This window comes from Helianthus annuus, chromosome 17 (genome assembly GCF_002127325.2).
Source record: "Helianthus annuus cultivar XRQ/B chromosome 17, HanXRQr2.0-SUNRISE, whole genome shotgun sequence".
Lineage (NCBI taxonomy): Eukaryota > Viridiplantae > Streptophyta > Magnoliopsida > Asterales > Asteraceae > Helianthus > Helianthus annuus.
Genome location: NC_035449.2, coordinates 23281129 through 23301450, shown reverse-complemented (window position 1 = coordinate 23301450; position 20322 = coordinate 23281129). Strand labels below are relative to the sequence as shown.

Sequence of the window (20322 nt, the reverse complement as noted above, 5' to 3'; positions counted from 1 at the left end):
GTATGAGTTTTGAATCGTGAGTATAACATAAATGCGTAAGTGTGAACATAAGTGAAAGCATAAAATGTATAAGTATGGACGTAGGGATTAATGATTTTGTTTATAATATAAAATTAAAATACATGAGTTTATGCGCATAAAAGGTTTAAAGTTTTGAATATGAAAGGAAAAAGAGAACGAGTGACACGCGTGAGATTGTTGTGAGATATTGACTAAAACGTGTAAAATGATATACATATATAGTTGTCTGTGCAAAACGTGAAGTTAAATTAGATTGAGTTGTCAGGAATGTAGAATCTAGTTTGTGAATTGTAAAGAGAATATAAAGGAAAACATCTTTTGATTATGCGAAAGGATACTTTGTAAAAGAATGGAAGTGCTATTATGGTTTTAAAAAAAGAATTTTCATAGCTGAAAATTTGTCGTCCTTATAAAGTTTCCTTGCCCACGTGTTTTGAATTTAATTAACGTATCAAGCGAGGTTTTGAAAAGTTCTTCGAATTAAAAGTTTGCATCGTTTTAAGAAGTTTTTTTTTGTATTACTAACTTCGAAGTTTACAGATTCTAGTGAAAAGGTTTAACCTTAGGAAAAGGAATTTTGGTATATGAACCTGGTGATCGTGAAAGGTGTCCTTAATAGAATGTTTTTGTTGATCTTGAAAAGAGTTTTGATAACTGATCGGATAATATTTGTAATATTCTGTATGAAAAGTTGGTTTGATTCTCAATTGGAAATTTAGAATTCTTTAGTATAGTGATGCGAGATGAGTGCGTTTTAGTAATTACGTGGAATACGAAATTTTGTGGGCAATAGATTTATTAAACTGATTAGGGTGACAGTAGTATTTTGTGAAATTTTTGAAATCGAGGAATACGCGTTTTTGGTAACATTGAAAATTTTTGTGTATGCGAGCGATGTGAAAATAGATTATAGAATAGGAGATACGTCTAAATAAATGAAGCATTTTGAAATACATGATAAATGATTTAGGTATAAACATGATCGTGTTTACGCAATATAATCTATTAAAGAAAGTATTGGTAACGATCACCTAGGTAAGGAAATCACTCCTATCTCGATGATATGTCTTCACTCGTTGTTACGAAAGTGTAATTAAAATTAAGTGAAATTATGCATGCTAATGATGTATAATCGTATGATGTATGCGCAAAAGTGAAATCCTAAAAATGGTTCAAAATTGACAAGAAAGAGTTTCATCATAAAAGATCGAAGATAATAAAGTGTACATCTGATAAAAAGGAACTTGGATTTTCTGGGAGAGTGAGAGTACTGACGAGATGATGACATCTAGAAATTCAAAACAAGAAATGGATGAGACTTTTAATCATAATGTTTTTGTTTAGGAAAATTGATTTCATGTATGCATCACATAGCACATAGTTTCCCACATGAATCACCAAATAGTTTCACATAGTTTAACATAGTATTACACATAGAATGATGTTTCACATAGAATAATGAAAGCAATATAAATTTAGTTTGTTCACGAAAGAGAGTAGTTATTAATTGTTTTGGATTGCGATAATAACGTGCTTCGTGTTCCCAAACGTGAATCGAAGATAACGCTCAAATGTAAATCACATGATAATTGAGATAGCATAAAAAGAGATTTTATCAATAAATATGGAGTGTCACGGAACGTAACATAGACTATTCCAAAGTGAATCGAAGTCCTTTTCGAATTAAGGAAACGTGCTTTGGCCTAATAGACAAACATTCTCATCGAGGAGCGACTAACGATGTTTGTCCTTCCAGTTACTACACGTCCTTAATCGATTGGGTAAATCGAAACTTTGGCGAGATCGAAAATCAAGGAATGGGACTAGTTAACAAGATGCGAGTTTCACCTCTAACTTGATAACATCGTACCCTAACGTGGTTAGTACCCATCCAAAGATGAGGGTCCACTAGATTAGGAAATGGAAAACTCCCATCAAGATTTGGATATCACTCCTAACTTGAGGGTAGATTTCGTGCAAAATCAAAGTATAGCTGAGTGAAAATCATCACCAAGTGTGGGAATCACCCCTATCTTGATGAATCATTTCGATTGTGTTATAAGAGTGTCTTCAAAGCTTCCAAGTGTGTATTGTGTTAGCCTTAGGAAAGGCTTGTATATTAGAAGTCCAAAAGAATAGAGAGAAGCAAAGAAGAAAGCAAAGGATAATGTCTTTAACAGCAAGTAAATGAGAAAGCTCTTAAACTATAGACTAGGTAAAGCAAGGCAATCCTAATTCCCTATAGTTATGGCTCTGATACCAATCTGGTATCAGAGTACTCCTACTATAGACTAGGGAAAAGTATAGCAACTCTACCTAATTCCCTATAGTTATGGCTCTGATACCAATCTGTCACACCCCAACCGATGGCGGAAACATCGAGATGAGACGTACAAACTGTTCAAAGACATCATAACACTAATTGTGACAATAATTAAAGTTTATTTCATTGATAATCATATGTTTCATACAATATATAGAAAAGTTCAAATACATAACATAGATTTGGAAATTTAAATAGTTGATGGGTTTCTAAGCCATCCTAGTCTTTTCTTGTTTTTCTTGGATCCTCAACCTGCAGTATGCATTTAAAATACAATCAACAAATAATTGCTGGCGAGTATACAGGTTTGATATAGCATAATAGAGTTAATAGTTTATCAAATCTAATCCATGTGAACAACTGATATTCAATTAACTGTCATGCTCGTAACGATGAAATCCACATGTCCAAACCATAGTTACGCAATTAACATAGCCTAACCCTCGAAAGGGTGGTAATAGAGTTAATAGATTAAACCTAACAATACCCGTATATACGGGAGGGGCGTTACAACCTACAGCGCTAAAATTGGCGGATGTTACAGTTACTCTGCCGGAATCGAAGAGTACCTTTCTCGGAAGCACCAGCAATCACGCGACTACTCCCACCCTTCTTGCTGGTGGTTTAGGATCAATAGTGATCACCTTCTTCTTCTAGGGTGGTTTCTTCTTCTCCTCAGGATCAATCCCAAGGTCACGCAACACACCTGCAAAGATGTTAGACCAGGAACTTAGCTCCCCGTTTGAAGACCCTACAGACTCCTCCCTGGAAAGATAAAGAATCTCTTTCCCAGCGGAAGTCACAGCACGCAAGGGTCTGGGATTGGGAAGATGCGCACCTTCAGTTGCAGTGGGAGGATTGGCGAAAACTCCAGCTGGGAGATATAGAAATTGACCTTTGATGCGATCATACCAATATTGCTCCCCTGGTCCCAGCGGGCGCACCCCCATGGATCCATCAAATGTGAGGAAAGCAGCTTGATAGAGGTGTGCCTCTGCATTCAAACCGAACAATTAAGCGCATCTGAATTACAAAAGAAGTAGTTAAAGAGATAACTAACCACTATCTTGAAACTTCAAAACTAGAACTTCATTGCTCTCCGTTGGCCACTGGTCGCTCATCTGCGCAGCAACAAGAACGTTCTCACCAAAGATCCGATTTGGCGTCGCAGTCAGCTTTAAGTACCAGGCTTCTCCCTTCGGAATTGGTAGCTCCTCCATCTCAATCACATCCGGCGCACAGAAGATCATCGCAATAGGGATAACTTCTTCTCTGATGAAGAAAAATTTCTGTTTCCAGTCATGGAAACTCTTAGGAGGATTGAGAAGGATCTTCTTGGCAGACCCCCGGTTGCCAAAAGAGTAGAAACCCATGTTCCTAATAAGTTGGTAAAACGCCCTAAACCTTACCATCGTCGGCTCTATATCATGGGATCGACATAAGAATTCAAAGTGTCTCACCCTCACCACTCCGGGCGGACTCATCTGTGAGATATGAAACCCCTAATACAGAAGAATATGGGCCATGAACTTCGTCGCCGGCAACCGGAAGTTGCCCTGTAAAAAGAAATCTTCAAAAAGGGTAACATACCCCGGCGGTGCATCGGTAGCCGTCTGGTTCTGGCTGGGATATCGTGCATCCCACTCCGGTGGAAACCGAAACCCTCTCGTAATTTGTTCAAATAAACCCAGGTCCCATTTGAGGACGGGGAAGGGACCTTCTTCTTGATGAGACTCTTCTTCAACCATAGAGATTAAGAGAAACTTTGAATATTTTCTGGAAAAATTTGAATATTTGAAGATTCGAACTTGAAGATCTGCTACTGCTTGGTTGAAGATTTGAAGATACAAAGAAGATTCAAAGAAGAATTAGAGAAAAAAGAAGAGAAAGGAGAAAGGATTATGATCTTCATCTCTCCTCTCATCGACTATATATACTCATCGCATTTAATGCGATGAGTAGACGTGCCGGATTCACCGCGCGTGTATCCAACCAGTAACTGCCACGTACGACGTAATTCCCGGAGTGACGGTTACCACGCGCTCCTGGGCCTCACTCGACTGACGGAAAGCCGAACCGTCAGGGACACCTTGATGAAAGCCGTGCCAGCAGTCAACTCAAACGTCGCCATCGACAACGTTTCTCACCAACTTGTCAGAGTTCAAAAATCAAGGGTTTTCCCGCTCAAATCTACTACAAACTTCATGTAGAAGTTACCCAGGCCGCGCATCGTTCATAAGCATCCCATGCACCTGCGCGCTTACGTTCGACAGCAGAAAATTTCCAACACACAAATCTGGTAGTCCCGTCGTAGTAACTGACAAACAGTTACACACGCGCGACTCATCAAGATCTAGCAGGCATTTTTCTAAACTAGCACTTCATTTTTTCTAAGTCCAGAGCTCCAACCACTCACTTCGCGCGTGATGCAACACTGGACAGGGGGGGGGGCCTTGAAGGGGTATGGTCCCAAAAATGCCACGCAGACCTGTCAGGTCGCGCGTTGGACCATACTCCTTAATCACTTTGGTGAACAATCTTTAGATCCGCGCGGGATGACCCAGCAAATCTTGATCTCGCGCGAGGTCCAACCAAGAGATGACATCAACTTCTACATTTGGCGTCCTGAATAAGAGGCTTCACCTCCTGTAACCTTGCGCAGGTTAGGGACGTGCTCAGCAAGGGTCGCGCGGGAGTCAAAGCGCAAGGCCAGTTCAGAAGGTACCAAAGGTACAAGTGGCAGAAGAACAAGCCAATCAGCGTCCTCTAGGCTGTGCTCAATCATGCTCAACGATCGTCTGACGTGCAGGAGACAGAAAGTACACAAAGACGCCTACGTGGCACCAATCAGGGGGCAGTGACACCTGCCCTATGATCTCCATTCACTTGTTGATGGCAGAGGGACAACAAGGCCGACAACCGAGATACGTGGCTCCAATCACGATGCACCAGCACCGGAGATCTTCCAGAAGACACTAACGGTCGACACCAGTGAGACAAAGAGCATATCCTCTAGTTGTCGCCTTCCGGCCCAAGGCCCATCTGCCCATCTCCTCTTACACCTCTCCGGCTATAAATAGAGACCTCCATTGCACAGGTTAAACATTCGATTCCCTTCTCTCTCACTCTTAACACACAATTATCTCCTCAAAGCATATACTTATTCTCACGCCGGAGTCTGGTTAAGAGGGAAATCCCCATATTCCCCTCTTAACGAGCTAACGGTATTCTGTTTTGCAGGATTATCGGATCAATCGGAGCTCAGAAAGTTAAAAGAAGATTAGCCCTTATGAAAGAAACATAAGCCAAACTAATTAACTCTAAAATTATTTCCGTGTTTCATCAGATATGGATTTATTTTTTACAAACCGAATTCATATAATTTATTTTTGAGTTTTCAGTTATGAATGCTATATTATATGCCAATACCATAACGAAAAAATACCGATCAAATTTCAGTAACAGGTAAATAAATATCGGACAAATAACCAAACAGCATAACATAGCTTAACTAACCCAACGCAAAACCCTTAATTCTTTCAAGTGATTCATAACCTAGGGTGGAGATACAATAGGAAGTTTATTTGGCTAGGAAGGATAGGAAGTGATCTTGACCATCCATTAAGTTAATCAAGGGCTAAGATTAAATCAGGGAGATTGAAAGGAAGAAAAGAGGCGCGTGAGTTTGTTCAAGGGCATTCTAGTCAATCCAAGCCAATAGTTTCCCTCTCCTCCAATTCCCCCCATTTTTTAAACGTTAATAACTCTTTCATACGACATTATTTTTTTATAAAAATTGCACCAAAAAAACGAGCGTTTTTTTATTTTTAAAACGAGTATACTATTGCTATATTTAAAAAAAAAATTTAAAACCCAGTTGCGTAAAACGCAATAGAAAAACCACCAGTTACGTAAAACGCAATGAAAAAAAAACCTAAAAAATGACATTTTTCTAAAACGCAATGCACCAAAAACACAAAGAAATGACTTATTTGTAAAACGCAATGGCCAGAAAACACACAGAAATGTCTTATTTGTAAAACGCAATGGCCAGAAAACACATAAAAATGTGTTTTACCTAAAACGCAATGCACCAAAAACACAAAGAAATGACTTATTTGTAAAACGCAATGGCCAGAATACACTTAAAATGTCTGTTTTCTAAAACGCAATGGACTGAAAACACATAAAAAAGTGTTTTACCTAAAACGCAATGCACCAAAAACACAAAGAAATGTCTTATATGTAAAATGCTCTGCCCCTTGGACCCCGCCAGGGGCTGCCGCCCCTAGGACCCCGCTACCGGGGGCTGCCGCCCCCGGACCCACGCAAAGATCGTAAAACGCAATGACTAAATCAAAAACCCAGATCATGAAAATGAAATTAAAGAATTTCTTACATGGATCGAAGCCGATTTCTTCATCAATTGACAAAATTTGAATGATAGAAACACTTATCAACGCTCGAAACGAAAGAATCGAGTGATTATCTCCAAAATCACCGGAAAAACGAGATTCTTTTATGAAATTAAACTGGGTTTTCTTCAAAAAAAGCTGAAGAACACGTTGATCGGGTTCTGAATCATTGATTGGTGATGAAAATCGCACTATAATGTAGTGATTATTGAGATAGAAAGTGAAGAAATAGTTGAAGATGGTGGGTTTTGAAAATGGTGGGTTTTTGAATTTACTGGGTTTTGAAAAAAGGAAGAAGAAGGAGTTGGATTGACTAAAATACCCTTTCTCTTTATTTTAAAATTTGCCACATGTCATAATCCTATGACTTTCTATCCTTCCTAACGAAAATTAACTTTCTATTTGATCTTTTCCCTCATAACCTAATCTATATATATTAATAAAGGAGATGATTTGGGCTATTTGTCCTTGGATGGTGAAGCCAATTTGATGATGTGGCATCCTATGGTTGAGTAGAGGGTGATTTTAGGAGGGAATTCATCTCATTCTCTATACACCAAACCAAAAACAATATAGACGCGGGATCCGGAAATTTTCGGGTCGGATATATGGATCCCTTATATTCTTCTTTTCTATCATTCACTCTTTTTTTTTACAAAACCCTAATGAAGCCAGTTTCTTTCTTCTTCTTGAGACAATGGATTCCAAAACAATCTAAAACGGGTGTCTTGCACATCAAGAAGAAATTCTTAGGGTTTTTGATTCTTCCACTACAAGGTGAGTATATCTTACAATTATGTTGTTTTGTTTTTAGTTTTTTCACGAATTCGATTATGAGATTAGGGTTTATTTTAGTCCAGATTACATTTTTTTTACATATCAGTTCAGATTAGGGCTATTTATTGGACGTCGATTTGTTTTTTTCCGTCAATTTCAACAAGGTGTAACCGGCGGCGGCTTACAAGTTAGGTATCTTAGTGCCATCTTAGTGAATTGTGTTTGAAGTCGAATTGGATTATGAGTTTTATCGATTTTGATTTGTGGGTTCCGTATATTTAATTCTCTGGTATTGTTGTTTATGTTATTTAATTCTCTGTTATTGGTTTTTATGCCATATATATCAGTATAATATATAATTTTTTTTGGTCTTGAATGAAAGCTATCAGAAACAATGGAGTGTCGGAATTGACTATATTGGCGGAAATCGTCGAAGAAAAGCCCCAGCGAAACCGAAAGCTTAGAAGGATCAATCATGTATCGTCTTCCCATTATGATGATCAAGCATTTTTAATTCATCAACTAGGTATCATTTTAATGATGTTGTATGTTGTGGTTGAGCGGAATTACTGGTTACTCATTTTAATGATGTCGCAAATTTTACAGTGTTTAATGGTCTAGATTGATGATGCTTTTTTTTTTTTGCCAATTTTGAGTTTTTTTGAACATGTCAATGCGATTCAAATTCAATAACGTTTGAATATATATATATATATATATATATACAATTATTTAATAAAATATAAAAGTATATTAATAAATGAGATGATTTGGGCTATTTGTCATGTGATGGTGGAACAATTTTGCTTATGTGGCATCTTATGGTGGAGTAGAGGGTGGTTTTGGGAGGGAATCCATTCTATTAACTTTGGACGCGGGATCCGTTTTTACAATGAGTGACCCGATATCAGATGGATCATATATGTCGTCTTTGACAAATCCTAAAGCTTCACAGACACACTTCTCTCAAACCCTAAATTCCTCTTTGCGATTCTTCATGTTCTTCACCGATTATTCGTGATTGATCTTAGGTATGTTGTTGTTCTTTCATCTAGGTATGTTATTGTTCTTACCCTCTTTGTTTTTATTCTTATTCGTTTTCTAACGTGTATTTCATACGCTGGTTCTTCTTCATTCTTCGCCACGATTCATCGTCGTCCAAAACTGATCCAGAAAGCATGCTACTCACAACAACGAAAAGGTACACATTTTTTAATGTTATTTCAAGATTATTCTTAGGATGATCATTCAGCTTTTTTGAGATTGCAGGTATGTTTATTTATCCATTACATCTACAATACGCTGTCAAAAGTATTTTATAAAAGGTTTATTGTGTTTACCGTTTAGGGATTGTGTATCCGAACCGATTATACCTTCAATTTAGTTTATGATATCTTTTTGATGTTTCGTTATCTGATTACTGTTGTCGTCTCAGATCTGCAAGCCGCATATCAGATCAAATGAAAAAATAAATTGAAGGTTAGGGACTTAGAGTGTTGACACACTTCTGGTGTTGGATTATCGACACCTACATTTTAAATGAAGATGATTTTATGCAAAAATTCGTGAAGTTGCAAAAGTGTATATTCTGACCACAGGAGTTTTTGTTTAGAATGGGAACATTAGCATACCAAGTATGCTTTGCTCAATTATTGTTTCAGTTTGATACCATTTTTTTGATTGTTGGATGGGTTGGGGACTAACTTCTAAAATGACTCTTTATGTGAATTCATCTCTATTTGGTTTTGTAGATTGAAAGTTCATATCTTGAAGATGGTAAAAGTCTCAACAATTGGGATGTCTTTTCTCTTTTATATATTCAATTTAGGTTTTATTTATACATTTTTATGTCAATTTGTGTATTTTCGTGTTTGTTTTTAATGTGCAGGCAACATTTGAAATGGTGACAATGGATTCGTAGCTGCTGACCAGTATAACCAAATATTTAGTATCTTTCTTTTTTATTCATTTTTCTCTAATCTATATAAAAATGTTACTTTCAGTTCTCGAAAACTATTTGAATCTGATTAACTAACAGTTGCAGAGACATTGTTTTTCTATATCATGGTCAATAATTCTTCTAGGTTCGATATGCAACTTAAAAAATGTTAAAAAAAGACCGAATATATATATATGTTTGATTATCAAATTCTTACATTTTTTGTTCTTTCCGAGTTCACCGGATGTTCCCCGTTTTATGTGGGCCATACGGATCACCTGTGGGATACTGATTCGGTTGCAGATGCAATGGATTGTGCCTTGGAGCTGATTAAAAGGTAGAGAAAACTTTCATTTTGACATGGTATGTATTTGTATGTTATACGAGTTAGTTTTTGGATTTGCAATCTGGATTGGAAACATGGTAACTTTAGATTAATGGAACACTTTCTTTATACCAATTCAAGGGAAACAGTAAATTACGCTACGCCTCAGCAGCAGCAGGAATCCGAGAGGGTATAGATTTGTCGAATGTTTTGAGGAATGTGAAATTTAGATACTCTTTTCAACATGATCGTAAAGGTATGCATGCTTTTCGATCCATTTCTCAACGCTTACGGTTGTAAAATGGTATTTAGTTAGTATAACCGATCCAAAAAACGATAAAAAAGCTGGTAAAAAAAACCGATAAAAAAACCGGTTCAAAAAAACTGCCAAAACACCTGCAGAACGTTGCTGCGTTTGCTGTTTTCACTGAAAAAAATGCAGTTTTTTTGCCGAAAAAATGTTGTTTTTTGCTGAATCGGATGCCCAAAAGACCTGCACTTTTTTGATATTTTTTTTTGTTAAATAAACATGTTGTTTGTTGGGTTTTTTTTTGCTTAAAAGCCTACAGTTTTTTGACAATCAGATGCGAAAGAAGCTGCACTTTTTCGACGTTTTTTGCTGAATAAACATACTGATTTTGTGGTTTTTTGCTTAAAAACCTGCATTTTTTGCCGAACCGGATGCCGAAATATACTACCCGTTTTCGACGTTTAGTTGCTGAAGAAAAACTGGTCCGAGACATCATTTTTTAATATAAACGTTTTCAGTTTTCCGGTTAACCGGTTTTTTTTCTGTAATCTGTTGTTTCATCGGTTTTTATTAACAAAATCCCAACCATATCCTAAACCGACAGTTCCTTTTCTACCCTATCGGTTAGAAAAAAAAACGGTTTTAATAACAACCGCTTTTGGTTTTTTGGTCGGTTTCAGTTGGCAACGGTTTTATTGTACAAAAATGAAGTAATCTAATATGTTAATTGTTGGTTAATGTATAGATTTGTTTGTTTGCCTTTTGATTTTGTCGTATTAATCATTGATATTTGTATAGGTTTGTTGAGCTAATCCAATTTTATTGATTATTTCGTTTCGTTTATGTATAGATATGTGGAAATAATCGTGGATATATGTATAGATTTGTGCAATTAAAGAATCTATAAATCGTTAGTTTTATTTTCTTCTTTGATAAGTTTAGGTTTGTTGAATAAATGGCCGTTAAAGCTCTTCAATTTAACAATAATCTCTTTATGTATAAAAGTTTTGCAGTGAAAAAAACAAAGCTACCAAAATCCATTTGCAAGTTCATTTGAATTAGTTGTATTTTTGGTCATTTTAATTTTTCTAACTTTTATTTTGTTGCAGTGTAAGCCTTAAAACTCAGGAGGAGTGAGGCATATTCTCAAGACAAGTCATCAAGGAAATGGGTATGTATTTGCTTTGAGTTTTTGTAGAATTATCTATATCAAACATGACATAATGTATATTACCAAGAATATGGTTAAATAAATAAAATAACATCATATATGATAATTTTTTTGCACTAAAGATAAAGTGATCATTTCAATATTTTTCTTTAGGTTAGAAGAATATGTGGCTCAAGGTTCAAGATCTTTTTTTTTTCATATATATTGATCAATTTCTAATATCTGTATTGAAAAGAGGGAGGCATATCTTAAGCTGTAACTATATGACTTTTTAAGATATATATTTATTATTTCTTACAAACATTGATTGTTCTTTAATTCTACAAATGTGACCCATTTATATTTATTCTGACATGTTAGTATTCATATTTTAACATGGTTTTATTTACATGTTGTTAATTGACAGGTACAACTTGATAGGTAAAATCCACCTTAATGAATGAGATATCCTTTGTCGACAGTTAGGTCCGACTCGGGCTCTTTTAATGAACAAGGTATTCATCTTACTTATACTTTTATTTTTATTTTTATTACTTTTTCCAAATTGCACACAAATTACTTATGAGTCATACATTTATAGCTAAGTTATGGATTAGTGGACAAATTACTTATGTGTGTGTCAATTTGGGTCACACGCTTCACTTAAAGGTAAACTATATCATTATTTTTTTTCTTAGTTTATAGTTTGTGTTTGACTTTTGTTTTAGGCGGAATAAGTTGAATATGCCATTTGGTTCTTTTTCTAGATCGCCTTTTGGTATTATGTTTGTTTCAGTATTTTAACACGCTCAATTTATCTTACAGTTGATATTACAGATTGTTAAGAAATCGTATAATTAAGGACCACATGTTTTCTTCTTCATGTATGTGTGCTTTTGGATAATGCATTATTTTAAATTTTATTTTGGCTTTTTATATAGATATATTAATTCCTTTATAAAGATTTGTTTTGTGAATCAGTTTATATCGTAGGGGAGGTCTTACAGCAAAACAATCTGCTTAAAAAAGTTCGTGTGATGTAGCATTATTGATGGTGGAATGTCAAGTCTTCATTGTGTTCTTCAGTTGGAGACGAGAGGAGTTTGATATACTGTTTTCTGAGGTTGGGTCAAAACAGTCTGTTAAAAAAATCAATTTGGATGGGTCACTCTTTATAATGTTCTAAAACCATTGTATCGAATAAGAAGCTTTGTGTGATAACCTATGGAGATGAAAAGACCAACAAGATTTGTTTAGAATATATTTATGGTCGAACATAATGCAATAATACATTTATGTACTTACTTTTTGGTGTGTTACTGTCTTGTGACTATAGGTTTGGGATGTAACAATTGGTAGAAAGGAATACACTTTTGAAGGTGATAATAATGCTCCTGTTTATTGTGTATACCCTCACTTCAAGGAAAACATTCAGGTAAACTGGTCGGATCAGTGGAGCGGGGTCAAGCGGATTGGAAGTCGCCTAAAGTGTAAAACTGTACAAAATCAAGTTTAGAGGGATTTGATGCAATAGGGTTTTGTAAGTTTTTGTGGCATTGACTAAAATGGTTCCGTCTGGTTTTAAAAAAAAAAGAGAAAGCAGCTTATGAAGAGTTGGGCTTTGAACTGATGGGACCTTAACTTATCAAACCCTTGATGATATATATCTATGGTTACTATGGATCCAAGGTAAAATAACCATTGTTCTTAAATTTAGTATTAGATGCTTCTGGGGTATTTTCGGTATGTAATGTTCGTGCAAACAATGCAGGTTCCAAGTCAGGTCGACACGGGTCAGAAGTTCAAGTGGAACAACTGGGCGCCAATCAAAGTGACTTTTTTTAGGTTTGGAGAGCATCTAGGGACTGTTCACTTTATTTGACTATGGAAAGTTAATTGTTTAACGAAATTGTTCAGTTCCTGTCAAATATATAGATAGCTATATGAGGTTAAATCATTAATTCTGCTAAAGTTTGTGGTTTACGTTAGTTCCTTAGCAGTCTAGGGTTTCTTTCTACCCATTCAAATGCATTAATTCAAGAATGATTATTGGGTTTCTATTATCCTAATTTGCTTATTCCAATCGAGATGTTGAGATATTATATGAAGTCGCACAAAACTAACTCGGAAGTTGGTTGTGAGATGTTTAAATGTATAAAAAGTCAAAACGCTTGATGTCCCGACTAGAATTTCATCTAACTGAAATGACATTACAATTATATAAATTGAATCATTTTCATATTTCTTTTTAATAGTTCATTGTAATTTCATCTTTACCTAAGTAATGGTTCGTTTTTTCATTTCAAAGCTATATGTAAACAACAAGATGAATTTTTGGGTATTTCTATGTTATTATCAACTTTCTTTCTATATTATATGTTTGTAATAATTTTCATTGTGTATACAAATTTTACCAAAGAGTTACCACAATTGGGTAGCTGATACAAGTTAGCTCCTGATGGAATGGTTCGAATCATTACGATGGATGGAAGAGTTTTTACCGTCAAAATTAGGAAAGCAGGTTTTTCATACTTTTTTCACGACAGATGGTCCAATAGATTTTTTGTTTATCATAAGATGAAGAACATAATACTTACGAAACATGTTACTATAAGCGCTTTTCTAACCATATATGGTTGGTTGTTATGGAAAAATATGGTTGAAATTTTTATATGACTACCGGATGGAATCGCATCAAATAATACATGAAAATTCAAGATGAACACTTCATTGTCTTCGGCATGATTTCCGAGTCAAAGTTTAACATGATGCTTTTTAAAGGGACAGAAGTTTTGGTTCGTATTCCTGAACGACGTCTTGCACGTGTTAAAGAAAAAGTTGCCGCTTAAGTTATTTAATATTCTTTTAGTTATGATATAACGAATTATAAAGCAACTTCGTTTTTCTTAGTATTACATTTTATAAATGTTTAATTTTACAGACGTCGTTATCATTGATTAATCTACCTTACTAATCATGCAATTTTCATTTATTAATATATATGTATATTTATTTTTTAGATAAAAAGATTCACAACCCGTGAGTATTCACGGGTGATAACCTAGTATAAAACTAATGAAAATTAAATTATCAACACCGTCGTAATACGTGAGTTATCCACTACTAAAAATAAAAAAGAAAACTAGTCATCTATTAAAACAGAATGAGGTGAGATTTAGTTAAAAGTGATACAAATTCCAAAAGCCAAATTCGTATGAATTTGGTTACACGTCGGCCTTCTAGTGGCTTAAATCTTTCACCAATTAACATTTTCCCTTCAACTAAAGGATTTACTTTTAGGTCCATTAAGTGATTTTCATCTTTATATTTACATGAAACTTGAAAAATATTTACATGAAACTTGAAAATTAAAAGAACTAGCTTTTTACAAGGGTTTTTTCTCACATTTATTAGGTTTCTTTCTGAATTATTATATATGTATTATTGACTAGTGGAAATGGATACGATCGGGTGAAATTCCGTTGGTAACACGATAATACTTTTGTGATCCGTCAGTGTTCTAAAATTACCGTTCAAAAAGGAAAAAAAAAGAAAAGAACTAGCTTTAAGCAATATATATTTATTGAAATCACAGTTGTACAAATATATTTCTCCTACTTTTGTGGTCAGATCACACCTTCCATTGTTTATTTTGTCTTTATAGAAAGCCATAATTGAACATTGTTGCTAGATGGAATCTGGTGGAGGTTCTACATAGCATTTTGGTCCAAGTTTTAGTTTGAACATATATGCTTCTAGAACAAAGTCAAACCATATGCATCATGCATGATCTATACATTGTTGTTTAGACCAAACTAGCTACTAAATGGCAAATTAAGGATTGGGGTTGTCATAGATCTCACACATAAGAACCATCTTCTCTGCAAACCGTTAATTAACCGAAAAACCTAAAACTTTCCGGATCAATATAACAGAAACATGTTTAGCAGAAAGTTAAACTCCATTGCTAGCATATGAACATACATATGTACAAATTAAACAAAAAAAAGAAACAAATATTTAACCTAAGTATATACACATAACATAAACTCAGAAACAACTATTGCGCCGTAGATCCTACGAAATCATCAGTTAAGTCCCCAACAGCTGAGATACATGACGGTACGAAAGGACTCATCAGACAAACTGAGTTTTTTTGAACCATCTACAGCACCCTTTTGAACATATGTACAAGATGTATTATAAGCATTACCACCACCTACCACTACACTTGGCTTTTGTAACAATTTACAAATACCATTTTCAGTGATCACTGAAATATCAGATGCACACTTATCATTTCTTCTTGCCATAGCTTGATGTGTGTGTGTGTGTGAGAGAGAGAGAGAGAGAGAGAGATCTGGTTTGAAAAATTAACTAGGTTTTATAGACCAAAAAGATTGGAGGTTTTGGAGAATAATATATAGGAATAGCGACATGGACACATCAGGATAAGGATCAAAATATTGAGTTTTATTTAAGAAAAAACATTTTCTTTCTTCTATTTTTCTTTTTAAATATTGAGTTTTTTAATTGTTTTTATTTTCAGTGTGTATTTTAATATTGAGTTGATAATCACAACCATTAATGGTCCTGATTAAGAGTTAAGGTCATAAGGAGATGCTTACTGTATACACAATTATTTTGAGGAGTTAATAATACATTATTTAAATGAATAATTACCTATGCATCTTCTTAACTATTACCAAATCCAAACCAAAACATGTTTCCTTTTGTATTTTCTGTTATTTTCTTTAAGTTCCAAATAAAATGTTATGAGTATGGTCTAAGAAATAGATGGGATAGAGATGTAAATGTTGTTGGTTGATAAAAGGGAAAAAGGTAGAAAAAGGAGGGTAGATATTAATTTGAGTTGGAGGATATTATTAAGAAGAGGATAAGATCAATGAGGTCCATATGTGAGAGATCTGATCACTTGCAAAACTAATGGCATCCGGTGTTGTTATTATGACTTTTCTAGTTTTCTTTAGTCACATTTGCATTTCAGGAATCTTTCATTGTCGAGCATAAATATCTACAATATTCTTGATAAATAATTTAATAATGTATGGATTCTTTAAAATTATATTTTAACTATTTGTTTTAACAAACTTTAAGATATTAATATGATATTTTTGGAAGGAAATTATAAGAATTTGGGTAATTAACAAGCTTAAATATTGAAGGATATCAAATTTCAGTTCCATACTTCCATAAAATACAACATTTTTCTTTTGCAAAACGGTTGAGGTAAGGGAAAGACTTGGTATTCTGAGGGACCCAGATTTGATTATGCCTTCTCCATTATTTTTTGCGGCACCTGGTGATGATGGGAAACTAGGCGAATAGGTGGAGATGGCTAGTTCGATCCTTGAACTGAGGGGGTTTTACCTAACCGCACTGTCATGCCTTCGGGTGAGTGTCCACGGGCTTCGGCCCTAGGTGAGGGTTTTCCCCGGTTCAGAGATGAGTGTATCCCGATGTGGTGAATTTCGCCAGTGACACATTTGAAGGATTCATTGGCCGTTCAAAAAAATTCATTAAAGGTTGTCCATAAAAAAAAGTTCATCAAACAAATTTTAGCATAGGATAGGCGTTATACTCTTCCCTGATCATCTTCGATTGTCATATTAGCGTCACATCATTATCTTCTCTTATCCCTCACCTCCAGCACTCAACATATGTTATACTCATCTCTCATCTCTTGCCCTTTTTTTCTATATTTTTTTAAAGTTCAATAAAGTGGGAGAAAGAAGAGGGAGATAGAGAGGATGAAGGGACAGGGAGCTCGAGGCGTGATCACGGTTCTCCTGGAAACTCACAAGGAAGGGGGAGATGATGCAGTGTTCCCGGCTTCCTGACCACCCAACCTTATAGGCGACACAAATTACATAAAAAATTGATTCAGTTATAAAGTTACAAATACAGGTTTCTTATTTTTCTTTCAAGCTAGCTTAAGGATCTGCTCGTATCTTTGACTAAAGAGACGAAAATGATTAATTAAAACACTCCTAGATCTTAGGCTAATGTCATTTATAGAAAACTTGCCACGTAGACGAAGACAGGATGTTCGCTACAGTAAAAACCGTTTTCTTGAATTGTTATACATATAATATGGTAAAAACAACTTCTACAATAAAAATAAAATAATTACCATATAAGTTAATTTTTTTTATTAAATGAAATGTAAAAACGTTACATGTTTTCCAAGCTTGAAGTATTGTAACAATAGAAAAAACGAGCATCGCACACTAGATACACTAAAAAAATCCTTCACTTGGCCCCGATAAAATACTTGGATACTTGGGTCCACCCCTAGTTGTCCACCATAACCACCTCTACTCATCATATTGAACCACTAATCACCAACATAGTATGCACGTCAATGTCCCACATATTACTTTTTTTTTTTTTAACGGCCAACGAATCCTCCAAATGGGCTACTGGCGAAATTCACCACATCGGGATACACTCGCCTTCCGAACCGGGGAAAACCCTCACCTAGGTCCGAAGCCCGTGAACACTCGCCCGAAGGCACGACAGTGCAGTGAGGTAAAACCCGCTCAGTTCAAGGATCGAACTAGCGATCGCCGCCTACTCGCCTAGTCTCCCATCATCACCAGGTGCCGCAGAAACTAAATGCTAGGGGCATGAATTGAACTTGGGTCACTTGGAACACAAGGTCTCTCCCTTACCACTCCACCACTAGCTCATTGGCTGTCCCACATATTACTAGTTGGAGAAACTAGTAGTTGTATAAAACTATAAAAGCATTTAAAAATATTTTCAATGTAGTTAAAATCTATAGAATAATATAAAAGACACATATTAATCATGACCAGAGAGAGTTTTTATTAATACACAATAATAGTTTATGTACACACTACATACTAATCAGAGGATCAAATCACCTCTGCGGTATAGAAGCTCATGGAGTCCTGGAATCTAATAACCGTCTTGAGGTCCAGTAGCTGGTGGATCAGGCCCAAAACCAATGAACCCAAACTCAGTGGGCTGGTAGTCTTAAAAATGCTGCAATTCATATTGATTACGGCGTGGCCCGTGGGTTTGAGCAGACCTGACTCCAGAGTCACTCAAGAGTAAAGGAGCACAAACCGGTTAATTTCAATAATTGATTCGGTTAACCGTTATACCGGTTAATATCACTTTCTTACTTTAAGCAGTTAACGCTTTAGATTTTTTTTGATATATTGTAAACTTTTTATTATATTGAATAAATAAAATATTACATCGAAATAGAAAGTAAACGGGCAACAAGCTGCGTTGCTAACCCTTTTTTAATAGCAAAACTAAGTCTATTTTTTAACGGTTATTACTTTAACCAACTATTTTTTAACTGGTCCGGTTATTAGTTTAACAACTTTTTTACGTTTACAACGCCGAGCACTGGTGGAGTAACAAAACGAATTTTTGCCGAGTACCGGTACCGTAACAAAACGGTTTTTTGTTCAAAATAATGCATTTTTTTGTATCGTAAACTATATTGATTGTCAGTTCTGTAGCACTAACGACACAAACTGAACTAATATCGAATGAACAGCGTAGGTACCAATATCTGTAATATTATTCATTTTTATTGTTTTTTACTGATGATGTCACTTTAGATTGGTCTTTGCCCAAACCTTATGACTACAATCAATGGTTCAAATTCAACAAAAACTTGAGAACTCAATATTAGTATAAAAGGAAACTATATTATTAGTATTGTGATTACCTAGTCATACTCCTGTCATCATTATTTATAATTGTAAATAGCTTAATTCTAGTGATTGGCCAAGATTGTAGCAATCACATGTTCTGTATAAATTGTATCATATTCATAAGGTAACACTAACCCTCACCCCCTTCTCTGGACCGAATCGGATCCACCATCTCAACCCATCCCACTCGTATCTACACCCCAAACTCCGACTCCTCCCTCTCCTTCCTCATTCATCAGCCCACTTCAAAACACCACCAGCCCACCTACCAGTGGCCCACCTCCCACCGGCCCAGCTCCCACCTCACCTTCCCTTCCATCCCCCTTCCAACCTGGCCCACATCCCACTACCAGCCCATCCTCCAGCCCAACTCACCTTAACAATATCGAACAGCCACACCCTCCTTCTTCCATTCCTGCTCCCACACTCATGGCCCAACCGAACACAAGAACTATCCATACACGTTCCATGTCTGGTATTGTTAAACCAAAATCACACTTCAATCTCAATGCTGCTACCACTACCTCAATATCTCCTCTTCCCAAAAATCCAACCGAAGCCCTTTCTAATCCGGACTGGAAAAATGCCATGATCGACGAATATCGTGCACTTATTAATAACGGGACGTGGGAATTAGTACCCAAACTCCCTGACATGAACATAGTCCGAAGTATGTGGATTTTCAGGCACAAAAAGAAGGCAGATGGAACACTTGAAAGGTATAAAGCACGCCTTGTATGTGATGGGCGTTCTCAACAGATGGGGGTTGACTGTGGGGAAACCTTCAGTCCCGTTGTGAAACCGACAACAATCCGAACGGTTCTATCTATAGCTTTATCAAACTCATGGCCAATTCACCAACTCGACGTGAAAAATGCTTTTCTTCATGGCCATTTAAATGAAACCGTTTTTATGCATCAACCAATGGGTTTCCGTGATCCACATCATCCGAACCACGTATGCCTTCTCAAGAAATCCCTATACGGACTTAAGCAGGCACCAAGAGCATGGTACCAACGTTTCGCGGATTTTGTCTACACAATGGGTTTTCACCATAGCCAATGTGATCACTCTTTATTTATCTTCAAAGACGATACTCACATGGCTTTTCTTTTGCTATACGTGGACGATATTCTTCTTATAACCTCTTCGGATGACTTACGAAATAAGTTTATGGCCTTACTTTCCAATGAATTTGCCATGACGGATCTCGGACCTCTTACTTATTTTCTTGGCATTTCGGTTACAAGGCGCGAAAACTCTCTCTTTCTCTCTCAAGAAAAATATGCCAGGGAAATTCTTGAAAAAGCAGGTTTATCCGATTGCAACCCGGCATCCACACCAGTCGATACCCAACAAAAATTAAGCCGGAACTCGGGGACTCCTTGGGAAAATATCACC

At 35.9% G+C, this 20322-nt stretch overlaps 1 long non-coding RNA gene across 27 annotated transcripts; it reads left to right on the top strand.

Moving 5' to 3' along the window:
* Window positions 1–7396: 7396 nt before the first annotated feature.
* LOC110922382 lies at window positions 7397–13181 on the top strand. Of its 27 annotated transcripts, XR_004886374.1 has the most exons (12): window positions 7422–7536; window positions 7919–8062; window positions 8370–8567; window positions 8710–8737; window positions 8806–9838; window positions 9942–10056; window positions 11160–11221; window positions 11375–11397; window positions 11628–11715; window positions 12026–12084; window positions 12182–12889; window positions 12972–13181. It is a non-coding gene; the product is annotated as an uncharacterized LOC110922382 (long non-coding RNA). The 27 variants fall into 27 exon arrangements; XR_004886380.1 differs by lacking the exon at window positions 11375–11397 and having other exon boundaries at window positions 8806–9170; window positions 9288–9312; window positions 9425–9838; window positions 11628–12889; XR_004886381.1 differs by lacking the exon at window positions 12026–12084 and having other exon boundaries at window positions 12537–12889.
* Window positions 13182–20322: the final 7141 nt, after the last annotated feature.